Below are 14760 nucleotides of genomic sequence, written 5' to 3'. Positions count from 1 at the left end.
GCTGGTGGCAGGGTTGACGACACCACTGTGAAAAGAGCAATTAAGGCTATGGGGAGATAAGATGTCAGGAGCACCCATACCAGGGATTCTCCTCAGCTGTCGCTTCCTAAGAATGACAACCCAGTATATGAGGGTGCACTAAGTCCTGATCATTCCATGAAGATTCAGAAGCAGCAGCCAGCAGTGTATGAAATCCAGCTTCTCGGAGTCGACAGTCTTGTGTTTCTACCCCAGCCCTCTGCTGATGGGAGAAAAGTTAAGGTCACACAGGAGTAACTGGGACAGTCACAAAGCTGAGAGGAGAGACTGAGATGACAGATACATTTTCCTTTGGTCGGTAACTACTGCTGCTGCTGCTGCTAAGTCGCTTCAGTCTTGTCCGACTCTGTGTGACCCCATAGACGGCAGCCCACTCCCCCGTCCCTGGGATTCTCCAGGCAAGAACACTGGAGTGGGTTGCCGGCAAGAACACTGGAGTGGGTTGCCATTTCCTTCTCCAATGCATGAAAGTGAGAAGTGAAAGTGAAGTCGCTCAGTTGGGTCCGACTCTTAGCGACCCCATGGACTGCAGCCTACCAGACTCCTCCGTCCGTGGGATTTTCCATGCAAGAGTACTGGAGTGGGTTGTCATGGCCTTCTCCATTGGTCGGTAAAGTCTGAAGCAATTGTGGACCACTAATTTATATGACAGGACACAAGCTAGGAGAGCAGGGGACAGATAATGGTGTATGACTCATGTGAGTGAGTGAAACTGTGTGTGTGTTTGTGTCCAGGGATGTAGGGGCAGACTCATGATGAGGGAATGAGAGGACTGGGATCTGGTTTGGAGTGTAAAGGGGACATTTTTATTTTAAGATTTATTTTTATTTATTCATTTGGCTGTGTCAGTCTTGGTTGCTGCATGTGGGATCTAGTTCCCTGACCAGGGATCAAACCTGGGCCTCCTGCATTGGAAGCTTGGACTCTTAGCTTCTGGACCACAGGGGAGTCCCTAAAGGGCATATTTTGAATTGAGGGATCCTAGTGCTAAGTGACCAATCATCTCACTTTGCCCAGGACCAAGGGGTGTCCTGGGACGTGGGACCTTTCAGTGCTAACATGGAGATGTTTGTGTGTCTTGAACAAATTGGGGTGCTCAGTCACTCTACCTGAGGCAATGAATGCTTCCCTCCCCCAAAAGCTTTCTTATTCTGGTCTTGCCAGAAGTGATTGAGACCAATGCCAATTAATCAGCCAACCAACAACTGTTTCTGAAAACTGTCTCTGCGTTCCCGAACTAAGTGTAGTGAAGGTGAGGAATTCTCAGATATGCTCTCTAATCTCAAGTCATTTGTGACCCACCTGGGGAGCACACGTCAACACAGGAAACAGACAGTGATCTGTAGGAGGGTATCAGTTGATCCCAAGCTGGGGTTCATATGTGGTTGGTGACCTAGTAGGGATGGATGTTGACAGAAGGAGAGCAAGGAAAGGAAGAGCGAGGGCAAGGGGGTGGAGAAGGCAGAGTGGTGTGTGTTCAGGATATTGGTTTTGACTAAGTCCTAGGGACATATGTTCAATTCCATAGAGAGAGAGGATAAAGGATACTCGGAGCAGAAAGAATGCTGCCTCAGAGCTTAGATGATCAGATCTGGCATGGTTGCGATGCAGAAGCAAAGTCTTAGAACCTCAAGGGGATAGTACACATTAAAGATTTGCATGTTATTCAGTACCGGCAAAGCATGTTAGGTACCAAGGTTAGTAACTGCACAAAACAGCTGGAGTGGGAAAACCCTCAATAGTACTGATGGAAGTGGGAACAAGATGGTAAGCTGGAGGGGAAACACCTGAGAAAACTGACAGCAAGCCCCGTGAGACCTCACTGGGAACCCTTAGAAATAAAAGTGATGCTTTGAGAGGAACTGGAAGTCTTCCATAACAACAGGGGCAAGAGCCAAGGAGAAACGGAAGGAGTAGGAGATGGAGGAGATGGTGATGGTAAAGGTGATGATCTATACTATGCATGTCTTGGGAACTGTTCTAAGCACATGACATAAATCAACTTTTTTCTCTGTGCTCAACCAACCAAAATGGTACACATATTATTTCCATTTTATAGAAGAGGAAACAGAAGCCCAGAGAGATAACATGAATTGTATAAGGTCACACAACTTGGCTGAATCTAGGATTACTTCTGTAATTATGATGTATTTCTTCACACAAACTCTGCCATCCTGGGGAAAATCAGGTTAGAAGTATGTCAGCATAATATTATGGGCTAAACCATGTGCTACAGACTTGAGTACTTAAAAAATTTTATTTGCGCTGGGTCTTAGTTGCGGCATGTGGGATCTAGTTCCCTGACTAGGGATCAAACCCAGCTGGGCCCCCTGCATTGGGAGTGTGAAGTCTTAGCCACTGGATCACTAGGGAAGTCCCCAGACTTGAGTACTTTATTCAAATGTCTCCTGGAATCAATTTCTTCATCTGTATGAAGGTCAATAATAACTCACAAATATGCCATAAGACATGTTTATATATTCTCATTTTGTTTCAAAAAGAAATTATACCAACTTCTACCAAATAAAGTAAGCAAGCATCATTGAGCTGTTGGAACAGAAGAAATAAATATGGAGACAGGAATTACATCCTTGAGTATAAGTTGTCTAATAGTCCACACAATAAGGAAGTACTGGTCAGGGTCACATTTCACAGTAACTATAAGATAAAAACCAACCAATGGTTAAATAAAGGTAAGTAGAATCTTTCTGATAGAGTAACTGGACAGAAATTCATCCTGGGTCCTCACAAGCGACATGATAAACAATGACTATGCTGAGAATGACTGTGCCGTTCCTTGTATGGGATTTCATATCAGCTCTTAACATAGGCTGATGACATCACATTAAAGCTAAACGCACAAAAACAATACTGTGAGATAGAAGGGAGGAGGTGGGTGTCATGATTCAGTGCAGGTTAAACTTGAGAGATACAGCACGATGAAAGGTTAAGGCTGCCTAGGCTGGAAACCCACCCTGCTGCTTACTAGGAATGTGACGGATTCCTGTGCCTCTGTTTCTTCATTAATAAAGTGAAGGGGCTAGTAATACTACAGCACCTACCTCTTCATGTCTCTGTGCAGATTAAAGGAGGATTGTGTAGTATTTAGAACAATATCTGACTCAAGAGTAAGCATGTTCTAGAAGAATGCATAGACAATGCATTCTTCTACATTCTTTCTTATAGTTTCTCTCAGATTGGGTTTTTAAAAACTACTGGGTAGCAGTGAATTAGATACTACTTTTTCATAAGTATTCTGCTAGTGAAACATAGATCCACATATTTTTTTTTTAAATGAATTTTATTGTTTAATGATATTACAATGTCACGAATCTCTGTCCATAGTTCATCAGGCACTCTGTCTATCAGATCTAGTTCCTTAAATCTATTTCTCACTTCGACTGTATAATCATAAGGGATTCGATTTAGGTCATACCTGAATGGTCTAGTGGTTTTCCCCACTTTCTTCAATTTAGGTCTGAATTTGGCAATGAGGAGTTCATGATCTGAGCCACAGTCAGCTCCTGGTCTTGTTTTTGATGACTGTATAGAGCTTCTCCATCTTTGGTTTATATACCATATAAACATGGTATATCTTTCCATCTGTGTCATCTTCAATTTCTTTTATCAGCATCTTATAGTTTTCAGAATACAGATCTTTTATCTCCTTAGGTAGGTTTATTCCTATTTTATTCTTTTTGATGTGATGGTAAATGGGACTGTTTCCTTAATTTCTCTTTCTGATCTTTCATTGTTAGTGCATAGGGATGCAAGAGATTTCTGTGTATTAATTTTGTATCTTGCAACATTACCAAATTCATTGATGAATACTCTAGTAGTTTTTTTCTCTTTTTTTTTAGAATATTTATTTATTTATTTGGCTGTGCTAGGTCTTAGCTGTGGCATGCAGGATCTTCAGTTGTGGCATGGGACCTCTTAGTTGCGGCATGTGGGATCTAGTTCCCCGACCAGGGATTGAACCTGGGCCCCCCAGCCACTGGACCAACCAAGGAACTGCTAGAACTACCTTCTGGTAGTTAGGATTTTCTACTAGTTAGGATCCTTATTAGGATTTTCTGTGTTACTTGTTATAATTGGATGATGGACTGATGGAAAGAGGGAAGGAAGGACGGATGAATGGATGGATGGATGGATGTAACATCAAGAAGAGAAAATGACTGTGAGAGACACGTGATGAGACAGGGGAAGGGTTATGTTGGCAATGACATCTGAGCTGGTTATATGGTACAGGAGAAGTTTATGGACTTGGAGCTTAAAGACCCAGATACAATACTAGATACACCATCTAGAGGCTTGGCTTCAGGTAATGTACAAAATCTCTCCCAATCTGTCTCCTCGTGTTTAAAATAGATATATTTAACACTGAACTGTGAAAATTATTAAAATATGTAAAAAGTAATGTTTAGCTCATAGCTTATAGTACTTGCTGATAAAGAGGAGTTCTTTGCCCTCCCTAGCCTCCTCATAGCAGAAAAAATAGCAGAACCTTTCTGGAAAATCTAATAAAAAAAAAGTTACATAAAATCAACTGACCAGTCAGAAACACCACAAGATTTAAGGTGCTACCCATATGAAGGGCCCCACTGCCCTGTGGGAGAAGGGTAAGCAAACAAGGTCCTGTGTGACTTGGCTCTGGAAGATGATTTGACGACTGAAGAAACTAAGGACTGGACGAACCGTGTTCCCAGCTGAGCATCACAGGGAGGTGGCAGTGGAAGCCATTTCTAAGGGCAGCTGAATGTGCCTTTGGTCAAGATGTTCCACATTTAGTCAACACTCTCTGAGGTTATAAAGGAGTATCCAAAGAGGGGAGAAACCCCATAATTTGGAGAGGAAGTCCTGACTTTGGTCTTTTCCTCTCACTGACTGGCTTCTAAGGAATTTGAAATGAGATTCACACACCTTTGCGTGTCTTTGTTGACTAGCTCAGGACATGTTAAATCCAGGAGCTACAGGGCTCGGTGTGTGGCCACCTGAACCTGGAAAAGCCATGAGGCCTAACGCATGGTTTTTCAGAGGGAAAAGTAAAGGGGACATGTAAAACCAAGTGACCGTAAGGCCTGGAGAGAGAGAATAATTTTGGTTCTGAAGGTTTTGCGGTTTTTGGTTTTAGTTTGTGCTGAGGGCTGTCTGCTTTTTGGTTTTCAGTGAATTCACTTTTACTCTAATTTCAAAAGGTTTGGCTTCACATAATGCAGCTGGTTTTCTGTTCTATGAATCCAAAGAGCCATGATCAAAACAACCTACCCTGTTGTTCTTAAAAGAGTTGGTCCTTTAGGGCACTGGAATGAGACCTCTGCTCTAAACCCACAAACACTCTTGGGTTCAACTTTCCCAGCGCCTGACTTCTTTGTGGGATTGAATATCATTGGATAAAAAGCTACAGGAATAACAAGTAGGTCATCTGAATGCCAGTCTTTAGACTCTAACACCAGAGGCCTCACTTCCTCTTGTGGAGAAAGGGGAGAAGGGTGTAGATGTGAGAACAGGGCCTCTGGTGTGCCATCCACTCTAGTCAAAAGCACTGAAGAAAATCTTTAGAAATACGATTGCCCGAGCATCCGGAAGAGTTAGCCCTCCTCCAAAGAATGAAGACTTGTGTCATTTCTGACAGCCAAGACATAGACAGCAGACTTATTAAGTGTATCAGTAGGTCCAAGGGGGTTTGAGTGGGCACAGGGATGGAAAAAAATCTCATTAATCTGTGAGGATGAGGCCTTCTCAATTTTTAAAGAGCCAGTTGAAGAAATTACACTTATACTATAATTTCAAAAGGAAATGTAATTTTCTTGCCATCTTTCAAATTTCTTTCATCAATAATCAAAAGAGATTTTCAGTGAAAGAGATACAGGCTTAATCAGCAGGCACAGCCCTTGTGTGAACAAAGTCGGGTATCACAACTGAATACATGAAGCTGGATTTGAATCATCATTACTGCAATCTTTGCTTTCTAACTGAATACTGATTTGCCTTTGAGGAGATTGATTTGATTTTCTGCCTAAAGAATCATTTTGGGTCTTGTGCCTAGTCTGAAGGAAAAAGAGGACTTGATTCTTACTTCCTTTGGCCTATCCACACACTATACTAATATCCACACTAAAATCCTAATGTATGGTGTTCCAAGTAAAGGTACCTTACTGAAGGACTTCAACTATTTAATCCACTTAATCAAAGGAAAATATAATAAGATAAGATTTCAGCCCAACAAAAGAAATTTGCTAGTCATTCCGGGCCCTTTTGTAATAGGATTAAGTTCTATGGGACTTCACCTTATCCTGTATTTTTCTTTATTTAGGGGTAAGGTCATGTAATGTGATTTTCATCATTAGGAATACTTTGGTATAGGATGCCTCAGTATCCAAGAGGCAGTTATTGGTGGAAAGGAAATTATTTTAGTCAAAAAGCCAGCCATCGGGGAGAAGGAAGATTTGTGTCTGCTCAAAATCAAATCTGAAGATTCTGCTCAACCATGAAGTTTTTTGTTTTTGTTTTTTTAATTTTTATTTTTAATTGGGGAAGACAATTGCTTTACAATTTTTTTCTTGGTTTCCGCTGTACAACAACGTGAACTAGCCATACATATATATATATCCCCTTCCTCAAGCGCCTCCTCCCCCACCCCTCTAGATCATTACAAAGCACCTGACTGAGCTCCTTGTGCTGTACAGCAGCTTCCCACTAGCTATGTTTTACACGTGGTAACGTATAAATGTCAATGCTACTCTCTTTGTCCCACCCTCTCCTTCCCTGATTGTGTCTACAAGTCTGATTTCTACGTCTGCATCTCTGTTTGTGCCCTGCACATAGGTTCAACAGTACTATTTTTCTGGATTCCATATATTATGCGTTAATATATGGTATTTATTTTTCTCTTCCTGACTTAACTCTGTGTAACAGGCTCTACATTCATCTACCTCACTACAACTGACTCAAATTTGTCCCTTTTTATGGCAGAGTAACATTCCATTGCATATATGTACAACAATTTTATCCATTGTCAGTGGACATCTAGGTTGCTTCCATGTCCTGGCTATTGTAAATAGTGCTGCAGTGAATATTGGGGTACATGTGTCTCTTTCAATTCTGGGCATATACCCTTAGAAAACCATAATTCAAAGAATACATGACCTAAAACATCATGGGATGTCTTATCGGTATATTGGTTAAAACTAAAGTTTTTAATATAACCAGCATGTTCTGAATAGTGTTCTCTGGTATGTAAGATGTTAATAAGTGCTTTGCAGAGAGAGAGAAGGAATGAGATCTGTGGTCAAAAAAGTTGTAATGATTTTGCGCTTAAAAATATGATATTTTCATGGGCTTACTGTTTTGTGGCTTTGAAAAGATACTGTTGCTGTTAAGTCGCTTCAGTCGTGTCCGACTCTGTGCAACCCCATAGACGGCAGCTCACCAGGCTCCGCCGTCCCTAGGATTCTCCAGGCAAGAATACTGGAGTGGGTTGCCATTTCCTTCTCCAGTGCATGAAAGGGAAAAGTGAAAGTGAAGTCGCTCAGTCGTGTCCGACTCTAAGCGACCCCATGGACTGTAGCCTACCAGGCTCCTCCGTCCATGGGATTTTCCAGGCAAGAGTACTGGAGTGGGGTGCCATTGCCTTCTCCGAAAGGATACTAGAGATTGTGATATAATATATTGCTCTTTAAATATTAAAATCACAGTTATCTCAAAAATATTGAGAATTCCTATTTTTTATTTACAATAACAATCCTTTTCTCATTGCTGCTGCTGCTAAGTCGCTTCAGTCGTGTCCGACTCTGTGCAACCCCATAGACGGCAGCCCACCAGGCTCCGCCGTCCCTGGGATTCTCCAGGCAAGACCTTTTCTCACTATGAGCTTTTAAATTATGGACTTGGGAAAAGTCACATGAGAAATTATTTTATGACTAAATTAGAATGGACACAAAACTAACATTGCATTTTCTGCATGCCACATACAACAAACATTAAAGATTTCAACTGAAAAAGAAAATTAAGGAAACAAGGTAGAGTTTCCTATGTTTGCTTTCAAACAATTTTGAGCAGAAGTACTTAAGATACCATTTTAATTTTCCTACCAGAAAGGAATATGATTCTTCTTTCTCCACATGGATTGCTACATTACTTGAGAATTAAGCAAATGAGAAAAAGAAAGACATTGTTTTAAATCAACCAGTTATTTTTCTTTCTAATTAAAACAGGTTAATCTCAACATTGTAAAATATTTAGATGTTCTCATTTTCCTTTAAAAATTACTAGTTAGGATATTCATTATTTCCCTTCAACTTACTGAGTAAGTTGCCTCTACCATAGCACTTTCCCCAGACACATTAGGAAAATCTCACATAAAGGAACACTGACCTGACCCTCACTCCAACTCCTGGTGGCTGTCAGATCACTGAACCTGCTTCACTCTGGCTGCAACTAAATGAAGCCAGTTATCCTAGTGAAAGCAACCAGGTGAGCATTTAGGGACATCTGGCTTACCAGGTGTTTCCCAGTGTGGGATTGTCTTGAATTGATGGAAAATTTCTATATCTGTACTCTCAATACAATAGCCACTAGCGATGTGTAGCTACCAGCCCTTAACATGTGGCTATGGGATTTTGAATTTCACCTCAGTTTATATAAATTTAAGTAGCCACACATGGTTGGTAAGTTATATTGGAACGTGCATGATAACTTTGCATTAGCAGTGTGCAACTATGCTGCTGCTGCTGCTGCTAAGTCGCTTCAGTCGTGTCCGACTCTGTGCGACCCCATAGATGGCAGCCCATCAGGCTCCGCCGTCCTTGGGATTCTCCAGGCAAGAATATTGGAGTGGATGGCCATTTCCTTTTCCAGTGCATGAAAGGGAAAAGTGAAAGTGAAGTCGCTCAGCCGTGTCCGACTCTTAGCGACCCCATGGACTGTAGCCTACCAGGCTCCTCTGTCCATGGGAGTTTCCAGGCAAGAGTACTGGAGTGGGGTGCCATTGCCTTCTCCAGTGCAACTATGAGCCAAACATAAATATGAGCCTTTCAATTTTTTCCAGTTTTATTGAGAAATAATTGACACGCATCACTGTATAAATTTAAGGCATACATCATGATGATCTGATTTATATATATTGTGAAATTATTACAATAGGCTCAGCTAATGACCATCATCTCATATAACTAAAATAAAAAGAAAGAAGATATTAAGAAAAAAATTTTTCTCCTTCTGACGGGAACTCTTAGCATTTACTCTCTACCAATTTTCCTATATAAGACAGTATAGTCCTCATGTGGTACATTACATTCCTGTTACTTACTTTACTTGGAAGCTTGTACCTTTTGATCACCTTCCTCTAATTTCCATTCCCCTCTTCTTCCACCCCTGTTAGCCACAAGTCTGATCTCTGTCTCTGATTTTGTGAATCTTTTAAAAAATGAAACACACATTAATATATAATGGTATAATTTGAAAAACTTATCATTGAAATTAATATTGGTCTATATTTATTCTTCTAGATTTAAAAATACATAAAGTAGAATCATACCATAAACGCTGTTCCACAGCATGTATTTCTCTTAACTTATTTTCACCATTTTTCTATCTTAGTACATAGAGATCTTTACAGTTGAAGTGAAAGTGTTAGTTGTTCAGTCATGTCTGACTCTTTGGGACCCCATGGACTGCAGCCTGCCAGGCTCCTCTGTCCATGGGACTCTCCAGGTAAGAATAGTGGAATGGGTTGCCATTCCCTTCTCTAGGGGATTTTTCCGACCCAGGGATCGAACCCTGGCTTCCTGCATTGCAGGCAGATTCTTTACCCTCTGAGCCACCTATTATTTCTTTGTAAGTATAAAGATCTCTATCTTAGTACGTAGAGATCTTTACAGTTACATGAGCTGATATATTCTGATTGACAGGTGTATTCAGGAACCAGAATAAAAAAGGATAAGTAGGTACAAACTCAAAAGAGGAGAGCTCTGCGTGGTAGGCAGAGGAAATCAACCTTTTATTGTATACTTAAAAGGAAGTGACTGAGGGAGTTTGAGCAGAGAAGTGGTGCCATCAACCCTGTCACAGAAGAGAGGGCGACCTTGACACAAGAATCCGTATGGGACTGGAGCAGAGACCCTTGGCAGACAAATCAGAGTTGGTGCAAAGGTTAGTTTACAGGTCAGTTTCCAGGTACTCAGAGTACCAGTTATACTGTAGTGCTCTCACATTTCCAGAGCAAGCTCATGAAATCCTATTTAGCACTCTCCCTCATAAAGGAATAAAAGTAAAATGCTGTCTGTTGTAAATTTAGTTTTAAAGTAATTCATTCATTAAACTTTCATAGATAAACTACTACATGATAGGTATTAAAGAAATAGCAGTGCACAAAATTAAATCTGTCTACATGGGGGAGGCAGTAAAAAGAGTAGATTTGGGGGCTGGGGAAAAATAAGCTTCATTTTGAACATATAAATTTTGAGATGCCTATCAGACATTCAGTGGAAATGTCAAGGAGGGAGTCAGCTATGTAAGTTGGAGATATATTTTGGGAGTCAAGGTATGTGATCATTTAGTTAGTGATCAGTTGCTCAGCTGTGTCTGACTCTGCCATCACATGGACTGTAGCCTGCCAGGCTTCCCTGTCATTGGAATTTTCCAGGCAAGAATACTGGAACGGGTTGCCATTTCCTCCTACAGGGATCTTCCAGACTCAGGGATCAAACCTGCATCTCCTGCATTGGCAGGTGGATTCTTTACCACTGGACCACCTGGGAGCCTTAGTTAGTGAGCATAGATAGAGGATAGAAGAGTCCAGGAAATGTGATGAATGAGCAAAGGCAAATGAAGAAGGTGGTGACAAGGGTAGGATTAGAGGGAAAGTGACAGTGAGCCAAGAACAAGAATATGGGAGATGTGGTGGTCCAAGACTTCATGTAAGGGCATCAAGGAGGCAATGAGTGGTACTGACGGATAGAATGAGGCTCCACACTGAATTACTTTTTTTTTTTCTTGAAGTATAGTTGATTTACAATGTAGTGTAAGTTTTGGATGTACAGCAAAGTAATTCAGGTGTGTGTGTGTGTATGTGTATGTATATATACATACATATACATATACATATATATATGGTTATATATATAGCCATTCCCTTCTCTAGGGGATCTTCCCCACCCAGGGATCAAACCTAAGTCTCCTGCATTGCAGGCAGATTCTTTACCATCTTTACCAGGGAAGCCATATATATACAAGGAGGGGGTATGGCAACCCACTTGAGTATTCTTGCTTATAGAATCCCATGGACAAAGCCTGGCGGGCTACAGTCCATGGGGTCACCAAAGAATCAGTCATGACTTAAGTGACTTAGCATGTATGCATATATATACATATATGAATACATTCTTTTCATATTCTTTTCCATTATGGTTTATCACAGAATATAGAATATAGTTCTTTGTGCTATACAGTAGGATCTTATTGTTTATCCATTCTATATATACCGGTTTGCATCTGCTGATTCCAAATTCTCAATCCAACCCTCTTCCACATTGGCAACCACCAGTCTATTCTCTATATTTTATTTTTTAAGAAGTTTTTATTGGAGTATAGTTGCTTTACAATATTGGGTTAGTTTCTACTGTATGGCAAAGTGAATCAGTCATCCCATCTGTTTTGGATTTCCATTTAGGTCACCACAGAGCATTGAGTACAGTTCCCTGTGCTATACAGTAGATTCTCATTAGTTAACTGTTTTATACAAGTATCAATAGTGTATCTATGTCAATCCCAATCTTCCAATTCATCCCACCTCTCTTTCCCCCTTTTGTTTCATAGACAGGTTCATTTGTGTCATATTTTAGATTCCACATATAAGTGATGTCATATGGCATGTCTTTCTCTTTCTGACTTACTCAGCTTAATATGATAGTCTCTAGGTCCATCCATGTAGTTGCAAATGGCATTATTTCATTCTTTTTTATGGTTGAAGAATATTCTATTTTGCATATGTACCACAAACTTCTTTATCCATTCATGTGTCAATGAACATTTAGGTTGTTTCCATGTTTTGTCTATTGTAAATAAAGTTGCCGTGAACATAGAGGTGCATATATCTTTTTGAATTACAGTTTTGTCCAGATATATGTCCATGAGTGGGATTGCTGGATCATATGTGCTTCTCTGTGCTTAGTCACTCAATTGTGTCTGACACTTTGCAACCCCATGGACTGAACCCTGCCAGGCTCCTCTGTCCATGAGGATTCTCCAGGCAAGAATACTGGAGTGCGTTGCCATGCCCTCCTCCAGGGGATCTTCCCAACCCAGGGATTCAACCCAGGTCTCCTGCATTGCAGGCAGATTGTTTACTGTCTGAGCCCGCTGGATCATACAAACTATATTTTTAGTTTTTTGAGGAACCTCCATACTGTTCTCCAGAGTGGCTACACCAATATACATTCCCACCAGTAGTGTAGGAGGGTTCCCTTTTCTCCACACCCTCTCCAGCATTTGTTATTTGTAGTTTTTTAATTCCAACTGGTGCAAGCTGGTATCTCATTGTAGTTCTGACTTGCATCGCTCTATTACAAGCTGAGTGACTTTTAAGAAGAGTCTACAAGAGACAACGGGGAGCAAGGACAACACCTGACCTGTCTCGAAGTCCAGTAGCACAAGGGGTATGGGCAATAAAACTTGGCCACTTGGGAGGGCTGCAGGAAGCAATCATATTAAGAAAGTCAAATTCACAGAAGAAGAAACTGTTCAGACAAGGGTAAGAAGATAAAGGATTGTACTGATGACAGACCTATAGGGAAGAAATGTAGGGGTTGAGGAAGGTGGGTGATGGGATCACTTAGAGATGCAGGAGCTGTGTGGACATAAGAGGGTGAGAGGTGATGTGGAGTCCTTGTCTTTTAATTGTGGTTGAGATAGGGACAACGGGCAGGACAGAATTACCCCTCAGCGTTCTTTGAGGCAGATTTGTGGGGCTACATTGAGAAGACAGGGAGAGACAGAAAAAGGTCCTCTGCATTGTGCCGTGAGTTTTTTTTTTTTTTTTTAAGCCTTTGTGTGCTAATCCAGGAATGTGACCGTTTTAAAAATGTTTCCTAAATTGTGGCAGTTTAGCACATCTTTAGGCATCTCTAGGCAAGATGAATTCTGCCTTTGTCTCATCTCAATAAATATGTGTCGAATGTCCACTATGGTACCCGACATGGAAAAGGATGGAGAGAAAGGGAACGTCGGTTCTCAAGTGCAGCTGTGCCTGTTGTTTAGCAGATGATGAGAAGAGACCTGGTCATTTCAAAACCTTTTCTTGCTCTTTGGGATTCCAGGAGGTGCATCTCCCCCTCTTGTCTCCAGAACAGAACAGGCCAGTGGTCCACTTATCCAAGTACTCCCATGTTGGAGACCACAGTTCAGAACTGCCTGCCCCATTTTATAACAAGCACCTAATAAAGGAAATGGCAACCCATTCCAGTGTTCTTGCCTGGAGAATCCCAGGGACGGCGAAGCCTGGTGGGCTGCCATCTATGGGGTCGCACAGAGCTGGACACGACTGAAGCGACTTAGCAGCAGCAGCAGCAATAAATTGTTAGAGAATAGCACAAATACAGGACCAACATCTTCACTTCAAAATACAGAGGACTTAAACCCACCCTGCCCCCCACCCCCAACCAGGCTTCCTTTCCCCTGTGTTTTTAAAGAAATGATAAAATGCGAGGAAAAACAGTTGCTTCAAGTCAACAGAACTAGAAATGATAAAATCATGCCAAATGTGCCATAATTATGAGCGATAGCACCAGTTATTCTTGGGACTGTTTCCTGTTGAACCCAGTTGGGTCTTCAGATCATTTTCCACACAGCACTCAGTCATTACCAGTTGACTGGAACTTGGCTACCCCTGATGTCATAAGGGGTACCACCTATTCAGATATGTGACTTGGGTCCTGAAATAGGTTAGACTTCCATGAGGTTTTCAGTACATGCTTGAATGATGTCTGCGTGCCTTCAAAGTACTCCACATTCCTGACACAAGCAAACTCTGGTTCCAAAGTTTCCTGTCCAGAGGAGAGGTACATGACAGGCAATCCAGCATGGGGTATCACCAGACATTTGCTCATCAATCATTTCTTTGAGTTCTGGAGAAAGGCAGTAATTTCAGTAAAGATGGCTACCTCTTGTCCTGGGTAACACCCCAGTTGTGTCAGCTGAGAGTGTTGACTGATGCAATCATGGTGATTCAACTAAATTCAGAGCATTGAATGGAGCAGAGATTGTTTTTTCTTCCCTCTAATGTTAGGTTAAGTTGTCCCCAGACATATTTCATTAGGAAGAGGTTATTATACCTCTCTAACAATTCTAGGACTACTTTTCAATTTGAGTCTTGGCCTAGGAGAGGCTTTCTTTACCTTGTTTTTGGAGGGAATGTCCAGTTACATGGTCAACCACATAAGCCCAGAGCTTTGAGTTTACTTAAACAATTTCATCTAGAGAAGCAGACACTGAGCAGATACAGCATTTTTGTTCTTATGTTCTCTCTAAATTGAACTAAGACAAGAACAGGCATTAAGCTGCTTAGAGATTTGAATTAGAGGAACAATTATTTTAATACACATGATAGGAGAAAGGCTTTCAGAGCTTTTAATCTCCTGATTCTCATGAAAAACTGTCACTCTCTGGATATCCATGCCTGACTGCAGGTTCTGTGAGGCAATCTAAGCCTCCTTTTCTCACTTT

General features: G+C 41.2%; 1 protein-coding gene across 8 annotated transcripts in view; it reads right to left on the bottom strand.

Moving 5' to 3' along the window:
- PLPPR1 (phospholipid phosphatase related 1) overlaps positions 1-14760 on the bottom strand; it is a 646134-nt gene that overhangs the window by 54237 nt on the left and 577137 nt on the right. The window contains exon 3 of one of the 8 annotated variants that reach the window (XM_081573042.1): positions 9350-9456. The exons of 6 other annotated variants lie outside the window; for them this stretch is intronic. The gene's annotated coding sequence lies outside the window, so the exon portion shown is untranslated. Of the gene's footprint in view, positions 1-3101; positions 3170-9349; positions 9457-14760 lie in introns of those variants that run through there. One more of the 8 variants, XM_081573032.1, reaches the window with a different exon arrangement.

Source organism: Giraffa tippelskirchi, chromosome 1 (genome assembly GCF_054371585.1).
Source record: "Giraffa tippelskirchi isolate mGirTip1 chromosome 1, T2T-mGirTip1v1.2.pri, whole genome shotgun sequence".
Lineage (NCBI taxonomy): Eukaryota > Metazoa > Chordata > Mammalia > Artiodactyla > Giraffidae > Giraffa > Giraffa tippelskirchi.
The sequence above is the reverse complement of the archived record's forward strand: the minus strand, read 5'-3'. Positions and strand labels throughout refer to the sequence as shown.